Source organism: Anomalospiza imberbis, chromosome 5 (assembly GCF_031753505.1).
Source record: "Anomalospiza imberbis isolate Cuckoo-Finch-1a 21T00152 chromosome 5, ASM3175350v1, whole genome shotgun sequence".
Taxonomy (NCBI): Eukaryota; Metazoa; Chordata; class Aves; order Passeriformes; family Viduidae; genus Anomalospiza; species Anomalospiza imberbis.
In genome coordinates, this window is record NC_089685.1 from 60,786,743 (window position 1) to 60,809,944 (window position 23,202).

At 49.1% G+C, this 23,202-nt stretch overlaps 1 long non-coding RNA gene across 1 annotated transcript; it reads right to left on the minus strand.

The window, feature by feature from the left end:
- Positions 1 to 17,734: 17,734 nt before the first annotated feature.
- Positions 17,735 to 21,554, minus strand: LOC137474564 (uncharacterized). Its single transcript, XR_010999408.1, has 2 exons — positions 18,875 to 21,554; positions 17,735 to 18,658 (listed from the first exon to the last, which is right to left on the minus strand). It is a non-coding gene; the product is annotated as an uncharacterized lncRNA (long non-coding RNA).
- Between the last annotated feature and the right edge of the window lie 1,648 nt (positions 21,555 to 23,202).

Genomic DNA, 23,202 nt, shown 5'->3' on the forward strand with positions numbered 1-23,202 from the left:
AGATAAACCGAGCTCCTGCCCCAGCTCCCTGCTGGAGACTCAACCTAAAGACATTTCAGTGCTAAGTCAGAAAATACAAAGAGATTAATGCATATGACCCAGGCAAACAGCTTGGAGGGATTTCAAGAACATTTTCAACTCCTATAACAGATATTCACTCTCCACAAGCTTTGTGTTAGAAAGACCCAGAAAACCACTGGCTGGCACCACATGGACTGTGAGGGAACCAGTCCCAGGGATGGTGCTGAGCACCTGAGCTAAAGCCCTCAGAGCAAACCTGTGGGGCTGGTTGCTGGCCCTGTAAACTGGTTGACAGCTTAGGGCTGTTTCCCTGCATGCCTGGTGTTGTCTGGAGTAAATAAAGCTCTGAAACCATAGGGTGGCTGCAGGGAAAACCTGACTAAATCCCAGTGAGAAGCCTTTACTGAACAGAGCTGGGAGGGGGAAATGGCTACATACCATTGGGATCAAGCAGGCAGCTCTGTCTAAATGGGCTGCTTGCACCCGGCAGAAAAAAATAACTGTCAAGGGATCATCTCCTACCTTTCTTCTCTTCAGTATCACCTACTCTGCAAAAAAAAGATGGGTTCAAATACTTTTCTTCACATGATGCCTTTTTCCCTTTGGAAGAGAGGAATGTGAGTGTCTTTTTGATGACAAGAAAACCCAATGGAGAACCTCGCACAGCAGCATCGAGGCCCTGCTTTCTTGGCCAAAGCAGCAGCTGATCAACCTCAAGTCTTGCCATTTGGGATGAGTTCTCTCACCAACAGACACTCCAGTTGTAGTTGGCACAAGAAGAGGACTCAAAGCACAGATGGGAAGTTTGGCAACTCACCCTCTGTCTGGCATGCAGATGACCAGCAAAAACAACTGAGACAAGGTCAGTTTCTACACAGTTGTCGGTGGCCCACTGGATCCAGAGTCAGTGATACTGCAGAGCTCATGGCACCTTCCCCCAACCAGTAATGGTCATCCTCAATCTACAGGGGCCCTGCATAGAAGTGCAGGAGAACTGGAACTGGAAGTTTGGTATCCAGCCCCTCAAGAAGGGAGCCTCTGCTGAGAAATACTGCCCTGCTTGTTTCCCTGGCTGCAGCCAACCTCCAACCTGGAGTAGGGAGGGAGAATGACACAGAAAATAGCCAGAAAATGGTGTTTATTTGCTCTCCCTTCAGGTGGCTAGTTCCTGTGGATTCCATGGGAAAGAGGCAGTGTGGTAGAGGTTTCTTGTTTTCCTCTTGAGTGGGGATACAGAGTGCAGGGCTTCACATGGTAGGGAACAAGAGGCCATGGGTCCTCTAGTGCTTTGCTGGAGAAGATCCCCAGTCAGGAGACAAACAAAAGAGCCCCACAAGGCACTGAGCACAGCCTGCTCAGCTCACATCCCGAGTGCAACAGGTAAACTGCAGGGAGAAAAACTCCCAACTGGGCAAGAAAGGAATCAGATCCAGAAGAGATTTCAGTAACCTCCAGGGCACTGGACCAGTGTTTTCCCCACTGCTTACCATTCCTGTCAGAGCCTGCTGCCACTAGCCAGCCAGGAGCCAATTTGTGCCTCATTGCAGAGCCATGGGTGGCTCAGCTACAGAGAGGGATGTCCTCAAAGGATTGTGTACCAGCCACACAGTCTCTGCAACCTCAGTTGTCTCCTTGTATTTAAATGTTGAGTTAGGGGCTTTTTCCCTCCATTCTGCTTTTCTCCAGTTCTTGTATTTTGTCTCCTTTGGTCCTGCCTCCACTTTTTGAATTCTCCTTTATTTTGAAGTCTGTTTACCCCCTTTTTTAGCCCCCTCTCAGAACACTGAGTGTTTGTATATCCTTGTCCAAGTCTCTTCTGTCCACGTCCTGTGTTCACACCTCTCCCAAGGATTATATGAGAGACACCCTGCTCCAGGCTGGCTGCTCAGTGAGCAAGGAGCATCATCGCAGCAGCACCTGCTTGGTAGGGTTTCAGCAAGAGGACCACATTGGTGGGACACCTCCTCCACCAGGGTGGGACCATGGCGGTTTCAGGGGAGGGGTTTTGCTAGATGACACCTATCCCCTGCACCTGTCGTGAGGGAGGAGTCAGAGGGGAGAGCCTGTCCACAGCAGAGGAGCAGCAGGATCCCCAGCACGAGAGCCAGCTTTTGTCCCCTGCCCAACTCAGGGGCACAGCACTGGTATTGTCCCAGGACTGCCTGGGAAAATGGGAGGGGTTCCCTGTGAAATCTTTCCATACAGTAAAACAGCGTCACAGCTGGGGAGCAAGGAGGGGACGATACAGACATTTGAAAAAATACACATACACACCCCCCAGCCAAACAATACCCACAGTGTGCTGAGGGAAAGGGAGACCCATGAATTGGGAGTTTGATAAGGATTTTCTCCCGCGCGCGCCTGCTCTCTCAACGGCCCCTTCAGTTTTCCCAACAACCCCCCCTCCTTCCCTTTCTGGCTTTCTTGTTTGGACCTTACACAGTGCACAGTCTTTGTTCAGGATACAGGTGAATGACAATCATGTGATTAACACACACTCACACACACACACGCACGCACATAAAAAGCTTTTTAAGAGCGTCCAGCTTGCTCCAAACCCAAAGACTGGAGAGGAAGCCGGGGCTAGGAGGAGCTGAGGCGGCGGCAGTGGCCAGGATGGGGACAGCCACTAGGATGGATGAGCGGGCACCACCTCCTCTTAGCAAAATCCCCTTCATGTGGAAGTGGGCACGTGAGACAATGAGGGGCAGGAGGTTGGGGGGGTGGGGGAATGGTCTGGGATTTGGGGGTGGGAGGGGGTCTTGCCCCTGTTGCCTTCTTGCCTGTGCCAGGCAGGTTTGTGTGGATTTGCTGTGGTTGTATATCCCCTGTGATGCTGTGGGAAGGGCAGGAAATGGCTATACCAACATCATGTTAGGGAGGGAAACTAGATATCTTACACCAAAGCCAAACCCTCGTCCTGCCCTATCTCCAAAGTGGGATTTGCATCTTTGATGGCATGAAGCTTGCTGCTGCTGCCTGACATGGCTGGTGGCATGACTTGGTGAGGAAGAGGATGGGGACAGCCCTCCTACTGGAAAAGGGGTCTGTCTCCCTGCCCATGAGGGAGAAAGAGGGAGGCAGAGGACCAGGCAACCCAGACGGTCATGGGAAGGTTGAAGATGTCAGGGACAGCTGACCCACATTGGAAGTCCCGCTATCCTAGTCAGAAATAGTATACCAAACATCCACAGTGCATGTCCCCTTTGGTGTGAAGATGCCACTGGGCCTTATCACACCTCATTATCATGGCCATGGGATAGCTGGGAAGCTCATTACTCAGTCCTGGGGGTGAGTAGAAGCTAGTGGCCAGGTGGCCATTTGACTCCCCACAGAGGAAGTCACGAGAAAATTGGAAAAACTAGAAAGGTTTCAAAGCATTACTCTTTTTATTTGATGATTGCATAAGTGTGATGCTCTAAGAAAAAAGCAGGGAGGAGCAAAGGGAAAGACCACTATAATGTCTGGAAAACCTGTGAGTCTGCAGATGGTCTGACTCGTGAGACATCATGGGACATGACTGATGACAGCCTGAGAGAGATCAGGACCAGGTCGTACCCTTTGCTGGAGCACCCAAGCCCAGCCCTGTCTCCACCACTTCCTCATGCCCTTCTCTCCAAATTCCTCTCCCATCCAATGTCATGACTGCTCTCCCAGGCTCCCAGAGTGCGGGTCATTTTCAAGGCTTGTCCGTGAACAAGAGGAAGCAGAGGGTCCCTGAAGGCCATGTTTGTGTCACCCTCCTCAATTCTGTGTCAGCCACACTCTCCAAAGAGCCCTTTGATTTGCCTTGTGCCATAGGCAGCCTTCCAACTGAGAGCTAGGCACAGAAACCACTGCTGGGCTCTGATCTTCATCACCCCTCACTGTTTTTGGCTGAAGCTTCCACTGTTTGTCCTAGGCCCTTTCCAGGTGCCTCTGAGCTTCCAGTCGTGGGTGTTGATGAACTGGTTGTTTGCGATGCAGCCTGAGGAGAAAGGAAGTGGTATGGGTCAGTCAGGAAATGCAAAGTGCTGCCTGCAGGCCTACCTGTGTTTTGGCAGCACCATACAGCATCCATGTGCTTACAGGGCAGCTGCAGGGACCGTGCAGGAAGATTTGCCGTGGAATTTCAGGGGAAACACAAGGCAGTCAGTGCCTGGAGTTGTTTACTGGTGGACTGGGCTGTTTGACAACCCAGCGTCCTGTGCAGGCAGCTAAAGAAATGTCACAGTATCTGTCCTTCTCCAGGATTATCATTCTGCATGGGCAACAAAGCCTGGATGGTGCTGGTCGGTGCATAACTCTGCACTCCCATCACCTCAGGAGGGGTTGGGAGTCCTCAGGAAGTTCTCTGGGAACTGGGTCTGGATGTGGTTGCAGAGTCCCTCCTGGCTCCAGAGCAGGAGTAAAACCTGTTCTCTCTCCAAGGGATGGTGCGGGATGGCACAGGTGCAGGATACCACAATGTTGTTGCTACTGGTGTATGGCCTTGATGTGGCCAAGCAGACTTTGTTCAGCTGCATTTTTTGTCCTAAAGCAGTGGATTACAGTGCCAGCTGCTCCAGAGAGGAGGTGAAGGGAAAACCTTGTGGAAAGTAGGGAGGAGAATAATTTCTGAACATTGCAAAGACCCCAGGCAGCTCCTGGCCTGTCATCTTGACCAGTCTAATGTTTCATGGGCATGGCAAGGACCTGTGATGGCTAAACGGGACAATTTTCCTGCATTACTCAGGTCTGGGAAGATCAAAGAGGAGTGGGGCAAGCATGTCTGTCTGCTACCTGCTTTGCTAGATGGCACAGAGCCTGCCTGGCTGTTAACCCCTTCATCTCCTGCTGAAGAGGACAGGAGTACTTCCAAAAGGCTAACCCCAAAAAGCATGCACTGAAGGGGTAGAGCTGGAGGAGAAAGACCAGGTTGCCTGTTCTTGGATGGAGCCTGGCATATCCAGTGTAATGTAATGGAGGGAGCTGGATGCTCTCAGTCTGCACACCAGATGAGAGATGCCTAAAGGGGAAAAGAAGGGAATTGTACAAGATTGGTCAGAACAACCAGAAAAGGGGATCCTCCCAATGGGACCTGTGTCTGTAGCAGTGCTGAGTGACCCCAGTGGGCTCATTCTGTGGTGGTCAAGGTGGCTCCAGGGTGATCTTCACCTCTGCTAGTCCCCTGCATGCAGGGAGGCTCCTGGGGAGCCGGGGGAAGGGTTAAGTTGTGAAGGCTTCAGCCTGCTGCCTTGGCCCCTGTAATTCCTCCAGAGAGTAGGACTGGGAGAACAAGGAGCCCTTTCTGTTCACAGGAATTAATAGCAAAGAGTCATCTGGGGTGTCATTCAAGCCCTGATCAGCTCCCAGAGGAATGTGAGGGAGAATGAGTGAGGGAGCACGGCCTCAAGGCACCAGAGCTAGGGCAGGAGCAGTTTGGCTGGTAACCAGAGTTACCAGCCAGCATTTGGGCAGTGGGACCGTCTTCCTCTTTTACCCCAGCCTCCATGTCCCCTCTGCCCTATGCAGGGGCTCACCCTGACACCCATATTCAAAGGGCTCCCAAGCTTGTCCCTTGTTACCCATCCCTTCATCCCAGGGAGGGGTGAGATATCTCAGCCCAGCAACACAGCCTGCCCTCTGCTGAGCCTGGAGGGATGGACCAGGCAACCAGAGGCCAGCACAGACTCACTGCTCTCACAGTGGACGTGAAGTCCAGCAGGCATCCCCTTTCCAGGGCTGTCTCACCACCCCCAGCCTGTGATGGCAATGTTGTTGTCCTTCCCAAGGAAGCTTGCCCATGGAGAGGGTCTCCAGGGAACCCTCAAGCACAGACAGGGATATGAGGCTGTACCTCAGGGTTCAAAGTTCAGTGCTGAAGCCTTTGTCACTGCAATGGCTCACTCAAACTCACCTGGTCACTGCAATTTCAGGAGAAAAAGATCAGTCTAAGGATTTGTTATGCTGCTGTTTCACGGTGCTGCTTCATGGCTACACAGGAAGGCTTGAAAATATTGCATGGTGGCACTGCAGCTTTGCCTATAATGGCAACCAGCTCTGGTGAGCTAAGGAGAGATTTTGGGCACATCTCTACTTTCCTGAGAAGGAGACCTTGGAGTGATCCATCCTCTTCCATGACCCCCCTGCCTCCTCTCTGCCCAGCTGCATCATGGGCAGCCCATGTTACAACACCTGGTAGCACAGGGTGACTTAAGGCTCTGTTGATGCATCGTGGTGAACTCTACCATGTGAAATACAGAACCTTCAGGTTGGCTCTCAGTGTGTGCATGGCCACAGCAGGGACAGCAACCTGAGCTCAGCAGCCTGGCAGCAAGTGTAGGTGGGGCAGACGGTGACCTGTGTGCAGTGTGAACAGAGCTGTGCTGGAGTCATGAGTTGCTTTTGCTGGCCAAAACATATCTCACCAAAGCCTCCCCTCCTCCCCCCAGCACCAGGTCAGTGTAAAACCAGGCTTAAGCACCAGCCTGCATCTCAGCATCCTCTGGGAGATGCATGGTGCCACTGGGATGGATTCTGCCTGTGCCCTGCTCCCTGTGCCACCACTACTGCCACAATGAACGCGCCTTGTCATAGAGGGGTTAATAAATGATGCAAGAAAGAAGCCCTTTAATGCACAGTGACCTTTGGCCTTTCATAAATCACAGTGTTGGGCTGCAAGTACACGGGGGGCACGAGGCGTTTGGGGGAGAGGATGGGAGGGGGTCCACGCAGCTGCACCACGGAGTTGACATTGTTCCCACCATCACTAAAGTGCAACAAATCCTTCTATTGTGTTCCTGGTTTATCTGGTTCCTCTTGTTTATTAGCAGAGGTTGTTTGGCGCTGGCTCCAGCCCTGGGCGGGTGGAAAGAGTGTTGGCACGCACCAGAGAAGGGGAGGGAGGGAGTGGGGGGGATCGGGACTGGAGGACGAGAGCAGTTCATCAATGGCTGTATTGTCCCATCTTTTTTGTTGCTCCTGTAATGATATGTTCGAAAAAGGGGATTAAAAAAAAAAAAAAGGCGGGGGTGGGGGGAGACGAGAGAGGGAGAGAAAGACAAACTGCACAGAAGGACTCGGTAAGAATGGCCGGTCTGGGCCCACAGCGGATGCTGTTGCAGCTGGGGAGGATGGGTCGGGACAGAGCCGCGACGGGGCTGCTCTGTGCCTTTATGCTGCTTATTCAGGTCGGGAGTCGTGAGCCCCAGTGGCTCAGGCTGGACCTACCCGTGCCAACTCTATTCATGGCCAGCCGGGCCCACGTGCGCATGGCAGGGAGGACGGGGCAGCGGGAGTGAGGAGTTGGGGCTATTGAGGAAGGGGGAGGAAGGCTAATCCTCACGTCCCTCAAGACTGAACCTGTCTTTGTACAGAGGAGGCAGCTGGGGGGCACAGCATCTTCTCAAAACACTGTCAGTGTCCTTCACCCTGCCTGGTTGTTGTCCCCCAACATATCCACCCATTTTAAGAAGTAGTAGGGCCCCCTCCCAAATTAGCAGGGATTTTCTTGCACCCAGACTTTGCTTATGCTTGAATTTTTTCCCTGGAGGTGCCTATGGGCACATGCCCATGAAGAGCTCCACTGGTTTTCATGGAGATCAGTGGGACATTGCTCCCAGAGATTGATGGAAAATGGTAACACTTTGGTTGCCACTTTGCTTAAAGGTCATTGCCAGCAGAGTAAAACTGCCACAGGCACAGGGGCTTTGCTTGTCATTGCTCTGCCTGTTGCCACCAATGGAGCTGAAGGGATGCAAGCATCCCTAAGAGGAGCACATCCCTCCATAAAGAGCCTCATCGAGATCAAAGTGAAATTTATTGACAGAAGAGTGAAATTCTGCCTGGGATGCATAAGGGTATTTTTTAGTTCATTTCAAGCCACTACTGGCTGGTTTTATCTCAACCACACTGTCTGTTTCTTCTCCAGTGACTCCACCACTTCAGAGGTGTCAGGTAGGGCCATGTTGATCTGAACGTGCATAGGAGCTCTGTGGTAATTTTAAATTTTTATTTCAAATGGCATAACTCAGAGATTGAAACATTATTCTGGACTTTAAATAGCAAGTTTTATTTCATTGTTTTAGGTTCTTGTGACTGACCTCTCATCTTTCAGCCTGGGTCGAGTTTTATATGCAAAATGCTGGCTTGAAACAAAATGTCAGAAATTCACTTTGAAAATGTCCATTCACAGCATTTTGGCATTTAGAAAAGAATAATTCAGGAAGATTGCCTTGAAATGAAATGTTTTGATATTTTAAAAATCTGTTTCCCACACTCACTTTCCACTCAAAAGTGCTTGTTGAATTATGTCTGAATTTGCAACTTCATTCCTTTGAACTCCCATTTCTTAGCAAATTATTTACCAATAAATGCTTCCCTGGTACCAGCCATTCTCACCCAATGATGCCACATCCTTGCCATAATTGGGAGGTCTCAGGGTCTCCACAAAGTGGTGGAGCATGCTTGGATTCCTGGTTTCCCTGAGTCCCACCTTGGCACAAGTGATCTCAGAACATGGCAGGCCTGCCATCAGGCTGTGTCACCCACTCCATGAAGGTCAGGAATGAAGCCCAGCAGTGGCACTGCTGTAGCTTTGTGGCCCTAAAAATTGAGGTTAAGTTCATGGAACGTGGTCACAGAAGATTGTGTGGTGACAGCTCAGGGTGTTTCTAGAGGGACATATGAGGAGTGGCAGGGATGTGAAAATCTGAGAGGATGGAACAGGACAGATCCCCCTCATCACAGGGATATATGTCAGTGCATGCAGAAGAACCTCCTTCACCTGAGTGGAAAATGAAGTGTGTCAAAGCCAAGAAGGATTGCTGACTCGATTAAAGTTAACATTGTTCATCCTCCCTTCTCCCATGTAAACATAAAATGAGAGAGTGAATTGGCCATAAAGAAATGTGCCAGGTAGTGATGACAGGATTATACTCGTTGCCAGTAGCTTCCCAATCCTTCATTTAAAGAGTGGTTCGGCTCCCCACCCCCTCCTCTGCTCATTGCACCTCTTCAAGAAAAGTTTGATGAGCTTCTCCACTATAGGAAATTCTCAAACTGGATTCTGTCTTCCCTCATCAGATCCTGCTCTGTATCCAGCAGTTACTTCCAGTGTTAACTGAAGCATCTTCATGAAACCTCTGAAAAGAAAAAATTAATAGGCAAGATTCAAAGCATGAATAGGCAATTGTCCAAGCAACTGGACCAGAGGGAATGGACAGAAACTGATGCACAGTAAGTTCCACCTGAATATGAAGAAGAATTTCTTTACTGTGCAGGTGACTGTGCAATGGGACTGGCTGCCAAGGGAGGTTGTGGAGTTTCCCTCACATTCCAGACCTGTCTGGACACAATCCTGTGCCATGTGCTCTGGGATGACCCTGTGTGAGCAGGGAGGCTGGTGCAGATGACCCACTGTGCTCCCTTCCAACCTGACCCCTTCTGTGATTCTGTGAATAATTCTCAGCAGCAGCCGATATCACTTCTTGTTCACATAAATCATCCAGGTCCACTTGTCCTTCTCGTCCTCCAGTCCAGTGAGAGGGGACTTTATAGGACTTCTGGATTACAAACCCAAAGAGTTACAGAGTTTTCCTTGAAAACATTTGGTCACATGATGAGTGATCTCCAGCAAACTGGAGATAGTTTTCCTGGACCAACTTGAGATGGTGGCAACATCAATCCTACACTTGAGCTGGACAGTTGTGGGAACGTATTGAAACCAAATCCCATCTGACATTCTCATGTCTCTCTCTTTTCTCATGGGCAGTCTAAGCTTGGCTTAACCTAAGGCTACCTCCCAGTCTCACCAACCCTCACAGCAGGTGGCACTGATGACTTTGGAGAAGTTAGTGTCTGCCCAAAAGAGGCCATGACACGTGGCAGAAAGGACAGAGCACTGGGACCTGGATTTATGTAGGCAAGTGCACCCGAGTGTCCCCAAAGGCAAAGCCTACCTGAGCTGCTTCCTCTGCAGGCAGCATCTCAATCACTCTGCAGATATCCCCAGGAGCATTCAGTCAGCAGTGGTGAGGACAAGTCAGGTTACCTCAAGGCTGTACCTGCAAAGTGCCGTAGTTTGCAGCAGGGACCACCTCTCTTTCCACATCAGCAGGTAATGGAAAATAAAATAAATGCATGCATGTGAAAAGGATATCTCATCCCAGACCATGTGGGAGACACGCCCTGGACTCTGAGGTCTCAGCTGTGCTCAGGGTAGGCCTGACTACTATCAGTGGCATCCCTTGGGGCAGGGACAAGACTGTGGCACTCACCATGAACTTCACAGTCCAAGCCATTGTCAAGAATCTTATCACTAGGTTTTGCTTCCCAAACTCCAGGGAAATTCAAGGAATCACTTTTCTGCCAGCAATGGTCTGGGAGTTTTTAAATAGGTATCAGCATTAAGCTAGAAATTCTTAACAAGCCCAGATCAATTTCCTAATCAAGAGGTACATTTGGGATGTTTTAAACCTAAGTGCCACCTCTTGGGAAGAGCACAGGCTCTGCTCCTCAAAGACAGTCGAACCCAGTGCACTTTGCTCAGGAGCAGGAGAGGAGTCACAGCCCCCCGGCACGCGTGACACGGTGACTAGAGGAGCATGGCACTGCTCGCGGAGCATCCCGGCCCAGATGGCACAGCTGAACCTGCCGGGTGGCAGGGGTGGCAGGACTCCCCGGCACCGCCGGCTGCACCAGTGCCTGCTCCCACGCTGTCCACAGCACAGCTGTCTGTGTCCCCTCTTCTCCCTGCCCCCCAGGAGACATCGTGGTCCCCTGACCACCAACGTGGCCCCTCTGTCAGGAGTCCCCTGGCTTACTGGTCAGCTCCGTTTGAATGGTGGCATGAGAATTTCTCCCTCATTCGCACAATCATCTTGCCTTGCAACCCCCCCCCCGCCCCCAGCCATCAATATCCTCCTTCCCTGCCTCCCTCCTCCTTCCCCGCCGCCTCCCCCTTCTCTCCCTGGAACTTCCCTGCAGCTGCAGAGCTGGCCAGACAATCGGGTGTTTTAGAGAAATACATTTTTGGGCTAATTTGCCATGCATAAGTGTTTCTCTTACCCTTTAAAGGCAGGGAACAAAGAGCACATTCTCTGTGAGCTCTGCCCTGTTGTGAGCAGCCCTGCAGCTGTACAGCACTGTGCTACCCTCCTCTCTTCTGCTCCATTCCCTCCTAGCTGTGTAAGGAGATGGGGCTCTGCTTCTCCCCGGGACCGCAACATCTCCTACCCATCACTACACATTTCTTTCTGCTTTGTTGTTGGGTTGTTTTTTTTGGTTTTGGTTTGGGTTTTTTTTTTTGTTTGTGGTTTTTTTTTTTTTTTTTTTTTTTTTTTTTTTTTTTTTTTTTAAGCAGAGACAGAACAAGTGCAGAGGGAAAGGATTTGGCAGCACTGTGACCTAGACTGACTTGCCAGATCCTCCAGGTAGAATCTTTAATGTTGAGACATCATTTATTTGCAAACAGTCTTAATTTTCCTTTATTTGGGGTTTAATTCTATGTCAAAATATTTTACTCCCTTGATAAGTAACACTGTGGCAATGTCTTACACACACTATATTAGACTGGATGAAATTTTGTTCTATCAAAGAAACTTAGTCAAAATATAAATCCTCTGAGAGGTTTTCAGGTCCTGTTTTCTCACTTCAAACACTGGTTGCCATCCCTGCCCATCACTGGAACTGTTTATGCTCAGGTTAAGTGGACTTTGAGCAACATGGTCTAGTGGGTGGCATCCCTGCCCATGGCAGGGGAGGTGGAATTAAATGATATTTAATGGCTCTTCCTGACCACACCATTCTATGAGTCCATGATTCTATGATTCCTGGCTAGGGAATTTCTCAGACAGGATGATTTTCCTTTTTAGGGCTAGGATGCTGAGTGATGAACAGATTTGGCCTGGTGGATCAAATTAGAAAGAAGATGCAGGTGTTCTGTTATGATTCACTCACAGGTTGTGGAAAAGGAGATAGCCTGGAGCAGCTGGACACTGAGGAACTAAAGATTTTTTGTCAGCTTTTTGGGAATCCCATTTCAGCACTTGCTGAATCTTTTTCCTGTCCATGGAAAGCTGGTCCAGCAAACAGCTTGCCAAGTGGTAATAAGGTTCTGGTATAAGAGAAACAGGACTTTTAAACCAGCCATAGTGAAATTACTCACACCAGTTCAGCAGCACTGTATCAAGGCAAACTCTTTCCATCAAGCCCACTCCCATCTGCTGTAAATATTAACTCAGTCCAAACCAGTCCCATTTGCAGATCCAAATTCAACACAGCCTAAGGCAGCTAACAGGGAGAGAGAAGAGAGAAGAGAGAAGAGAGAAGAGAGAAGAGGAAAGGAGAGGGGAGAGGAGAGGAGAGGAGAGGAGAGGAGAGGAGAGGAGAGGAGAGGAGAGGAGAGGAGAGGAGAGGAGAGGAGAGGAGAGGAGAGGAGAGGAGAGGAGAGGAGAGGAGAGAGAGAAGAGAAGAGAAGAGAAGAGAAGAGAAGAGAAGAGAAGAGAAGAGAAGAGAAGAGAAGAGAAGAGAAGAGAAGAGAAGAGAAGAGAAGAGAAGAGAAGAGAAGAGAAGAGAAGAGAAGAGAAGAGAAGAGAAGAGAAGAGAAGAGAAGAGAAGAGAAGAGAAGAGAAGAGTGTAGCCAGCAGAGGTGCACAGGGAGGAATGCATAATACAAGAAAAGGTAAAGGTCTTATGAACTGTGGACTCAGATCCTGAGTTTCTAAGCTAGGAAAAGCTTAGAGGAAATGACAGCTAGAGTAACGTAATGGTAGAAGAAAGTGTAATCAACAACAGCACCCAAGTGCTGGGACAATGGGACAGGCTGAGCCTTACCTGGCACAGCCTAATAAACCCCTCAGTTCCTTCCTGGCTCTGAGTTCTTTGCACTCCGCAAGGTTGGTTGGCATATGCACCTAAGACCTCAGTTACAACAGGAAGCCGTGAGTGGAGCCAAGGCTCAAAGACCTGCATTAATGACAATGTAGTAGCATTTTTTGTTCACAGAACACTACTGCTCTTAGCTCAGCTGAGGTCTCAATGTTCTGAAACTTCTGCTTTGCTGTGCCATTGTAAATGAGTTAGTTGTATGAGGCAGCAGTGGAGAACTTCAAGTTTTTTACTTTAAAAACTCCAGAACTCTCTCTTCTGACCTATAAGTAACTCAAGTAAGTGCCCACCAGTATTAAAACTGTACTGCCAAGAAAAAGACAATTTCTGCCAGACTCTCCTGCAATAGTGGAAATCCATTGAGCAATGGCTTTAATCATATTTAACATCCCTCTGGGGTAAATGTCCTTCAATCCTTTAGGAGACTGAATTTGCAAATTCCCCTGGTGGGCTTGCAGGGACATCACACAGCACAGGTGGTCTGAGTAGCACAGATAGGTTGAACTCCAGCACCAAGTGCCAACATATATACCCAAAGCCCTGGGTGAGGTTAGTGGGAGCAAAATCTAACTCAGCTTTTGAGGTTACTATCTCAGTAAAACAGAGAGAGAGAGAATGAAAGGGAGCAAGAAGGTTAGGGAGTGGGGGAGGGCTGGGAGCCTGCAGACTTCTGTTGCCACATGATTTTCCTGGTTTCCAAACTGCTGCTCAACAGACATGCACGAGTCCCATGTGATGGCCTATTACGAAAGCACAGTTGTAAGGCTGTTTGCATCTCATATCCGCTTGGCAGCCCACCTGACCACGGGCTCCAGGGGCACCCTCTGCATCCTCCTCCTCTGCGCCATCAGGCCAGGGGGATGGGTGACCCATGATGGGAGGACACTGCTGCTGAGCTGGTGAAATGATGAAGCAGAGAGGAGAAATGTCTTTCCACTGCTCTTTGCACTCCTTTGCCTGGCACTGTGTTAGGAGGCTCCAGAGGCAGGATGCTGTCCCTCCTGCACTGTTATGAGGGGAAGAAGCTTTCTTTGAGATCTATCTCGCTCCTTTAGAGCACCCAGAAGCAAGCTCACAGTCAAACTGACTGCTGATATTCCATGTTTATCTTCAAATAGGTGCAGATTCTCTTCCTTGAGTGGAGCTTTTTCTGGTACCATCAGCCTAGAGTCTCCTTTCACCCAAAGATCCACTCAATTAAAGAGGAAAATTCCTTATAAATAATGTGGAGGAGACTAAGGGAGAAAATTATGACAGTGAATTAAAGACAGTTGTTTATTTGGAAATAGATTATTGGCATACTTTCAATTAGTTTGTACAGAGAACCCCTAACTCCAGTAAAATTGTTCTTCTCAGTCAAAGAGAGGACCAACACATGAGCAAGAGAGATACAATGTGTGAGGAGAGAGTTTTGAAGGCCAGCAATAGAACCTGCATTCACAGAGGCTGTGATGGGACAAGATTATGCTGCAGTAAGCCATATATTTTAGGGGTGGTGTTTTCCTTGCTCCATAGCATCCCTAGGAAAAACATCAATCGAAAGTTTATCGCCTCATATGCTGCAAAAACCCCTCTGGTGATCTCTTCCAAAACCAAAGCTCCAATGAGAAAGGATATCTGACATTTAAAACTTCATTATGGTCAAACACTGAACATCATCCCTAGCTCTGTTCCCGGACAACCAATTGTTGTTTTAAATTGCCCAAGAGCCAAGACTGCTACCTCGCCACACAGATTAAGTCTCCCGGGGCCATGCCTCTTTCCTTCACACTCAGTAAATCGCCTCCATGAAGGGTTAATTCAACAGGCCTTTTACTCCAAGTTGTTTTCCAAGTAGCTGAGAGAATAGGTCTCTTGTTACAAACATGGCTTCTGGGCATTTGGTGATGCTTTCCCTTTTCTCTCTCTCTGTACCACAAAAGAATCTTTGTTCTCGTCTCTCTGTCTCATTTACTCTCCCCCACCCTGCTCTCGCCTCTTCCCTCCATTGGCTGCCAAGTGACTAAGGAATGGCAAAAAATGACCATAGCTTGGTCATGCAATATTTCTTCACCTACTATCTGATAGAGACCTTGAGCATCTGTGTGAAGGCCCCTCTGCTTCCACTGGACTTCTCTTAGAGATGGGGAGAATGAGTCAGATACAATGGGGCAGGATATAAGTTGAATCAGACTAACATGCTAATGGAAAGGTCTTGGAAATTGACTCATGGTGCCTGTTTCAGGAAAATCAAATGATAGGGACTCTGAACTGGCAGGAGTCGAGTGCAGCTACAATGGGTCTAATTTTTATGGGAACTCGGCTTTTATAAAAAAACACATGGGAGGCACAAAAAAAGTCTCTTGACTCCATATTTACTGATTCAGTTGGTTGTAAGCTGGAGCTGACACTCTCTTTTGGATGGGTTGTATGTAGTGTCACATACTTTCCCTGCACTGTTGCTGTAAACATTCTCTGTGCATGATCTCCCACCACAGAAAAGTTGTGGCAAATCCCCATGAACATCACGTCTTCCCACAACCCATTGAAATTATACTTCAGGCATTCCCACAGGCATCCTTCCAGCTATAGTCTCCTTGCACATGCTGCTTCACTGAGTCACCCTACACGTACACAGATATGTAAAAGATCACATGATGCCAAAGTCACTGCAACTTCTACAGTGACCTTTCTGCAACAGAAACAATTCCTTAGCCAAATTCCCACCTCCCTTCCTTCATAGCATTTGGTATATACTTCACTGATGCTGTGTTCTGCAACAAAATAAAATTCTTCATTCTCACCTGATGCAAATCTTTATGCCTTTCTGCTCACCTTCTTCTCTACTGTTCCTCTTCACTCCTCTGTTCCTCTTCACTCCTCTGACCCTTTGTCCTGAGTCGATCTCTGTCCATGTCATGGGTTAGGTGAACATGGCTTATGCTGCCTGCATCCATCTGCCAAGCTTTCTGCACTCTTCTCCCACTTAGTGCCTTAACTATTTTGGAAGGTCCTTGAAACAATCATTAAATTTCAGCCTTGGCCACATCCTGCACACACACATACAAAGCTGTGGATGTAAGGCGTTATGCAGAGAATTTTTACTCCTGTAGAGAAGGGGAATGGACTACAGATAAAAGGGCTATTATATTCCCATATTAGAAGGACTTCTTGTCTGGTGGATTTTAACCAAGCTGGTTAAAACATCATGAAAACGATGCACTGACCAACTCTTTATATTCGTACAGCTCTGCCCACAATAAGGATTTTTGCTTAGTCAACCATACTGTTTCAAAACAGCGTGCAGGGCAGTTTTCACTGGAAAGCCTCAAACTTCTCTAATATTTAACAACAAAGGAATATATAATAACCCTTTTCCCTGCCTCCTGGCTTGATAACATCTAAATGAATCCCAACAAAGACACAGAGATTCCTCCTGCAGCCTCAGCTGTGCTCCACCACTCCCACAGGAGCTCTGTCATAGAGGGTGCTTGCCAGGACACTGATCATCTCCATCACTAAAGACAACCAAAGGACCCTGAGATGAAGAATTTTGCCCTTGTCAAAAAAAACAAGTCCCTGAAAGGTCCAGAAACTTGTTAATTCAAATGTTGGTCATCTAACTCTGCAAATTTAAACCTCCCCACCAAGCAGTGCCCCTGATGAAGCAATGTATTGCTGGATGCTCTTGGCATTCTCCACTAAACAATGGTGAAACTTTAAGGAAAAGGCTTTGCTTCAATTCTCCTTCACATGGAGGGATGCCACACTCCTGATGCAAAGACTCTAATCAAAGGCATTACACTGTCCAGAGAGCCCCATCGGGGTCATCTTTGCACCTTGTGGAGACCAAGAGATCAGATGTTGGAGTCCTTTTGGAAAAAAGAATCTATCACCATCTCTTTCACAAATGAGAAACCCAAGGATGGATTATCGATTCTTACTTAGATAATTTTGGATGAATCAAAAGAGAGGAGGGATAGCTGGATGTCTAAATAAGGCAAATGAGATCACATGTTCCGCCTTTTTATCTGCTTTTCTCTTTCTGCTTTTGGACAACAAAGCTTCCTTTGATACAGAAGAAGAGGGTGGGTAGGGATGGTGGGGAGAGGGGGTGCCAGAGTCACCCCAATGGCCCCCGGTCACTTATCCATGCTCCTTAATGTGATGTTCCCACTGACAGCGACAGAAAAAAACAGTGATCTCATGATTCCAGAAACGATTCACACAAACAGCACTGGGAGATCAGGGGTGAAGGGGACAGGAAAGAGGGATAAAGGATGAGTGAAGAAAAGCAGGAATGGGAGAGGAAAGGGTAGGAGTGGTAGGGAGAGTGAACATGGGAAGCAGGACCTTGGGGAACAACTGTGCGTGGAGGTAGAAACTGAAGGTCAGACTCCAAAAGAGGATGTGTAATAGGGATTGTAGAGAAAAGGAAAAGAAAGAGGAGTCTTGAGACCAAGGTTAACAGGACTGATGGAAGAAGATTGTGTGTGAGGTGTGGCACTGTATGGCAGGACTTGAGGGCAGGGTCAAGGATATGAGTTGACTTGAGTTGTCTAAATGTGGGAAGAGGGAGGCTGGCCTCAGAGACAGCATGGCGGGATGAGGAACAAGGGCTTGATATGAGGATGAGAAGGAAAGGAGGCAGAATTATCTATGGAATTGGGAACAGAAGAATTAAGACTTGCTGAAACTTGCTTCTTCTGCATATTGCTACAAAGAACCAGGTCACCAAATCTGCCAAGAGAATAAAACTGGTCTCTCTGAGTCCAGACCCAACAGATGCCAGACAGATTTATTACCTGAGGCATTCAGCCATGTCCAAAGGAGGCAGTGGCTAAGCAGTGGGGCTGAAAACAGGCAGCCTGGTTTGCACTCTCGCTGGGCTGATCTCGCTGAAGGAGAACTTCACTCCTGCACAGAGGAGCACTATCTGTGTATTACACCTCACCTGCCAGCAGCCATTTCATCCAGCCTTCTTCATTTCCTTCCCTCATGTGCTTTCATTACTCTTTCCCCTCTCCCCTCCCTCCATCCTTCCTCACCACCTTGCCACAGGGAGACGGGAGATCTCCACAGTTCGCAGGAGACATCCCTTCTTCTCCATCCCCCCAGGGGACCTGCCACCCCAGCAACTTGCCCCTAACCAGTGAAGCAGCCATGGCACAGCAGGAGACTTTTTAGCCCACAGGACTTCGGATGGAGCTGATACAAATAGTGGGATGAAAGACTGGGGAAACAACTAAAAGAAAAAGTGTCTTTCACAACAAGCTGCCATCTCCATGTCTCACAGCTCTCCCCAGCACTGGCCTGTCCCAAGGGCTTGTCACGTTTCCCCCCTCCTCTGTCTGCTCTGTGGCAGCTAATCAGTGACCCACTGACAGTCTCTGTCCATCACTCGTCTCTGCACGCAATGGGGTAATTAAACCCTGACCCTGGGCTCCTTTTATCCATTTCCTCTGCACAGTCACTCCCCAAAATGGCAGAGGGGAGGGCCTGCTGTGGAGGCTCCTGCCCCAGTCTCCAGCTCTAATGAAGATGTGAAGCACAGAGGAAGGACCCGTTGTCAAAAGAAAGATGCTGAGGAGGCAGCCAAAGAGGTATTGAGTGGTACAAGGCTTCCTTCATGATTGTGCTGAGCTCTGCTGACCCACCTCCACCTGTCAAGGCTTTGTAAACCTTCAATTCTTTATCATCACACCCACAGGTTGTCCAGCATCCTTCCCCTGACAAGCACACCTACAGAAAACCTACCACTCCTCTGCATGTCTTCAGGGCAGTGCCAGCTGTGGTGCCCAGCTCAGATCTAGCAAAAAAAAAAAAACAAAAAAAAAAAAAAAAAAAACAAACCCCAACCAACCAACCAACCAAACTTTCCATAGGGCTCAATATATTCAGCCCTGGGCTTGCACATCCACAAGATCAACACAAAGTTTCTGCCCTCCCTGGTGTGAACCCATTGCCTCCACTTGGACTAAGCCAAATGCCTCAGGCCTGACACAGGACTTTCCTCATTAAACACCTGTAGAAGGGCAGAGGGAGGTCTTAGTGATGGGGTGAATCCTATGGAGCACAGTGGATGGACACAGGAGCTGGCTGGGACAAGATGATGTCGCTCTTGTGTGCACAGAAGGACAATGGAAGATACACCCAGTGACAGACAGGAGTCACAAAATGCCAGGAAGTCCTTTTTTTTACTTTATTTCTCTTTCTGTTTTCTGGCACTCTGCAAAATTTATGACACAGATTGATAAATAGCCAGAAATGATCCCGAGCAATCCAGACTCTGCTTCCTCCTCCTTACCCTGAGTGGGGAAGCTGCCTCCCTCCCACGCATGAGCAAGAAGGGCTGGGGCCACCCGGGGAAGGGCATGACGGGTAAAGCAGTGCCCCCAAACAATTAAGCACTGTCCCAGGCACTGCACACCCTTGTCCTGGGAACAAAAGAGTCACACACAAGAGACCTGACTGTGAAGCCTCCATCCGCTTTCATCACTGACCCCCAGGGCAGTCAGGGCACAAGGTCATCCCACTTAAACTCCAAACTCGGCCAGAAATAGAGCTGGGAAGTGGGCAAGGGTGGCCAACTGCAGGGGTCCCCAAGCATTTGAGGGGTTCTTTGACTGACCCATTTCATTTCATCAAAGACACATTTTTTTTTCTGTAAGGAAAATGGAGAGCAGTGGGTGTGAAAGGAGTAAGGGGGAGGCAGGGTGTTCACCATGAGTTATGACCACTCTCAACAACAGTCTTTTACATTTCAGAGGTGAGGAGAGGATGGGGTAATTGGGCATGTTAGACCCATGCATAATGAGGGCAAGTCTCTGCCTGTTTCCCACCCCTCACTTTGTTACTGCTCACGAGATGTGGTCGCTATTCCGCTGTGGAGCTCAACATCCCAAGGGCTCATCCCAAGGACCACAAGCTTTGATAGCATCTTGCCAGACTGGTAGTACCCCTGGACTGTGCAATAGAGTGTAGTCATGCCTCTGGATTGGAAAGGCTTAAAGTTGCCTTACCAAAAAAAAAAAAAAAATTATCAGCCAAGCCAGAGCTCACGCTTTCCACCTGCAGGGTCTCAGAAAACCCATTAGGCTTTAAGGTTTTTCAGGTTGCAAGTACTGATTTTGGGAGTAATGCTTTCATAGAAGTAACAGCTGCACCAGATGCCCTTGAGACCTATCTCCTTGTCTGGGAGAAGAAATCTGTGAAGAAGAAGTCCAGGGGCACTGAAACATGTTTGGTGCATGTGGAAATACAATGCATCTGCCACAGAGCATTGTCCATTTCCCCCAACTTCCCTCTGGATAAACCTTGGGGAATCCTAAATGCAGGAAATTTCAGAGGAAGGACAATGAAAACACCCAGTGAAAGCAGTCCCCTATTCCACCCCAACAAGGCCATGTCCCACCTGCCCCCTATAGCGGCTGCTGCAAGTGTTGGCAGCACCCAGCAGGAGTGGGGTAGGGATAGGGCAGGCAGGCTGTGCAGTGATGGGCAGGGAATACAATCCCCACACTTACAGAAAGTTCCCCCAAAAACAGACAACATGGCTCAAGGGACAGCAATCAAGGAGGATGTTAGTCCAGAGTTAGTCATGTTGACACTGAAAACAGTAGCAGAAAAGCAGCCAGAAACATGAGATTCAGCACAGCTTCAGTACACAGAAATACATCTGAGTGCCAAGAAGCTAACCAGTCATGCAACGTGTGATCTGCTAGCAGACTCTTTTATTACATGTGATGAAAGACAAGCAGAAGGGAGCTTTGACTCTCGGAGTCAAACTTTTAATGGATTGTGTACTTGGTGATAGAAAAATCTAATATGCAAACTAAGCCCTCTTGATTAAAGCCATATTGGTAGACTGCAGGCAGTGTGCCCAGTTTTCAAGAGAAAGCTGCAGTTCAAATTTTTGATACGATTAATTAGACCTATTCTTGAAAATGAACAGCTTCCTGGGATTTTTTAAAATGCTAGCTAACCTTACTTTTTTGGATTTTAGGTAACCATTTTCATCAGCAATTCATTACTTCTCCCCTTGGGAGGAGGCGATCAGGCGATGGATTTCTACTATTGAGACAGACATGGCTTTAGGGCGTATGCAGATTCATTCTCCATCTCACACAGAGAGAATCCAATTGATCTTGGACACTTTGGGGCAGCTGTGCACAAAAGGCAGGGTCAGCCAGCACACGTGTACAAAGGCTGAGGCTTCGGGGATGTACTGAAGGACATGCACAACGCGCACACTTCACTGGAGCAGCACAAAACAAGGCTCATCAGACCTACAGGTTTTGGCCTTGTCAGTGTCAGCAGGTCTAGTTTTTCACCTCGGGCGAGTTCTGCTTATTGTCTTTCTTTTGAATGGCAGGAGATGCCAGCAAAGGAAACATTCGCTGCTTGTTTATCTCCCTTGCAGCTCTAGTAGCAGAAGTGGACAGCAGGAGAAAAGAGGTCCTGCAGCTTCTTTTAACCAGTCTGATGCCCAGCCAATGCACAAGGCTCTGAGCAATCCCCTTGGGCGCAAGGAAATGATTCACGTTATGCAGGTGTTCTCCTATGTGTGTGGAAAACCTCTTTTTCCCCATTTGCAGTAAAATAGGAGAAATACCCCACCGTCGCACACCCCGAATCCAGGCCCCCTCCTGCAGCAGCAGTTCCAGGCACTGACCACTCGGTGGCGCTCCAGCCCTAGAAATGGAGCCCGGCCGGGCGGGCAAGCCCCCCGGCCGGGGGACACACGGCCCCAGCGCCCCACAGCGCGGGACACACGGCCCCCGCCGCACGGAGCAGTCCCGCCGGGGCGTGGGACGGATAGCGGGCTCGAGTGCTGCCTGTGTGGCATTTGCTGAACCAGCTCTCGGTTTTAGATGTCAGCTTTGGGGAGGGTTCTGCGGGGTGACCTCTTTGCTTGTGTTGCAGGGTCTCTCTCAGGACCGCGGCATCTCAGAATCTGTCCTGCTAATTGTCACTGACTCTAAGGATGAATGTTCCACCACCTCTCTGGGCTGATGTAGCGGTGCTTACCCACCCTCATAGTGATTTTTATTCCTTTTCTTACACTGTAATTCCATCCTGCAACTTGCAACCCCTTCCTGTTGTCTTTAGCTGTGCAAAAACCCTTAGAAGAGTCTGGGTCCATCTTCTCTGTATCACCTGCAGCCACAGTCAAGTGCTGTTGCACTGCTGAGCCCCAGCAAGCTCTTCGTGCAGAGATCAGGGTCTGGCTCATCAATTCTGGAGCTTCACTGATGTAAAGCTCCTGTCAGTGGCCAGGGTCAGGATGTCAGTCTCTTTTCTTCAGAGAGCTCCCACCTGAAGGACTGCATTTCTCATTCAGCTTCCCCTCATAAATAAATCACATCTTAGGCCCAGGACTATAAAATGATTATTAACAACACACTCTTGCCCCTTGTAGTCCAGCACTGTGGGTGGCTTCAGTCAGTGTTTTGATGTATGCAGACAAGAGGCTCAGGGGGCTGCATACTGCAAACACTAACCACCCTCTCAGCCAGCAGGAGAGGTCATCGCCATGGACAGCCCTTGTTCCTAGTCACGGAGGAGTTTTCAGTTCAAAGAGTACAATGTTGGGGTTGGGGGTTTTTTTCGATCTGCGTCAATAAGTCGGGTTTGGAAGCCTGGTAATTTCTCAGAAGCCAGGAGCAACTGGAAAAGATGATACATAATGCAACAAGGCAACCACATTTCTTTGGGAAATCAAAGCATTCTCCCAGTGTTGGTGCTGTCATGACGGAGGCAGGAAAGCCATTTGAACAGCCAACCACTGCCCCCACACCTATCGCAGAGGAGAAGAACGCATGAAGCCTGGCGGTTCTGCATGCATGGCGGTGCAGGGGGTTTGCACAGAGCCTGCTGACTGGCTTCCACATCTGCTGGCCTCCTTCCTCGGGTCACTGCTGATCGTGATTGTGCCAAGCAATTTCACAGAATCACCGAATCAATCAGGTTAGAGAAGACCTCTGAGATGGTGGTCCAGCCTGTGAGCGAACACCACCATGTCAGCCAGACCCCGGCACCGAGTGCCACGTCCAGCCTCTCCTTAAACACCTCCAGGGACGGTGACTCCACCAGCTCCCATAACTATGTCTAATCACCCTTTCCGTGAAAAAATTCCTCCTGATGTCCAGCCTAAACCTCCGCTGGTGCAGCTTGTGACTATGTCCTCTTGTTGCCTGGGAGAAGAGACCCATCCCCACGTGGCTACGACCTCCTTTCAGGGGGTTGTAGAGAGCGATCAGGGCACCCCTGAGCCTCCATTTCTCCGGCCTAACCAAGCCCGCTCCCTCGGTCCCCATGGCAACGCGGCGGGCGCGGGGCGGGGCTGCGGCG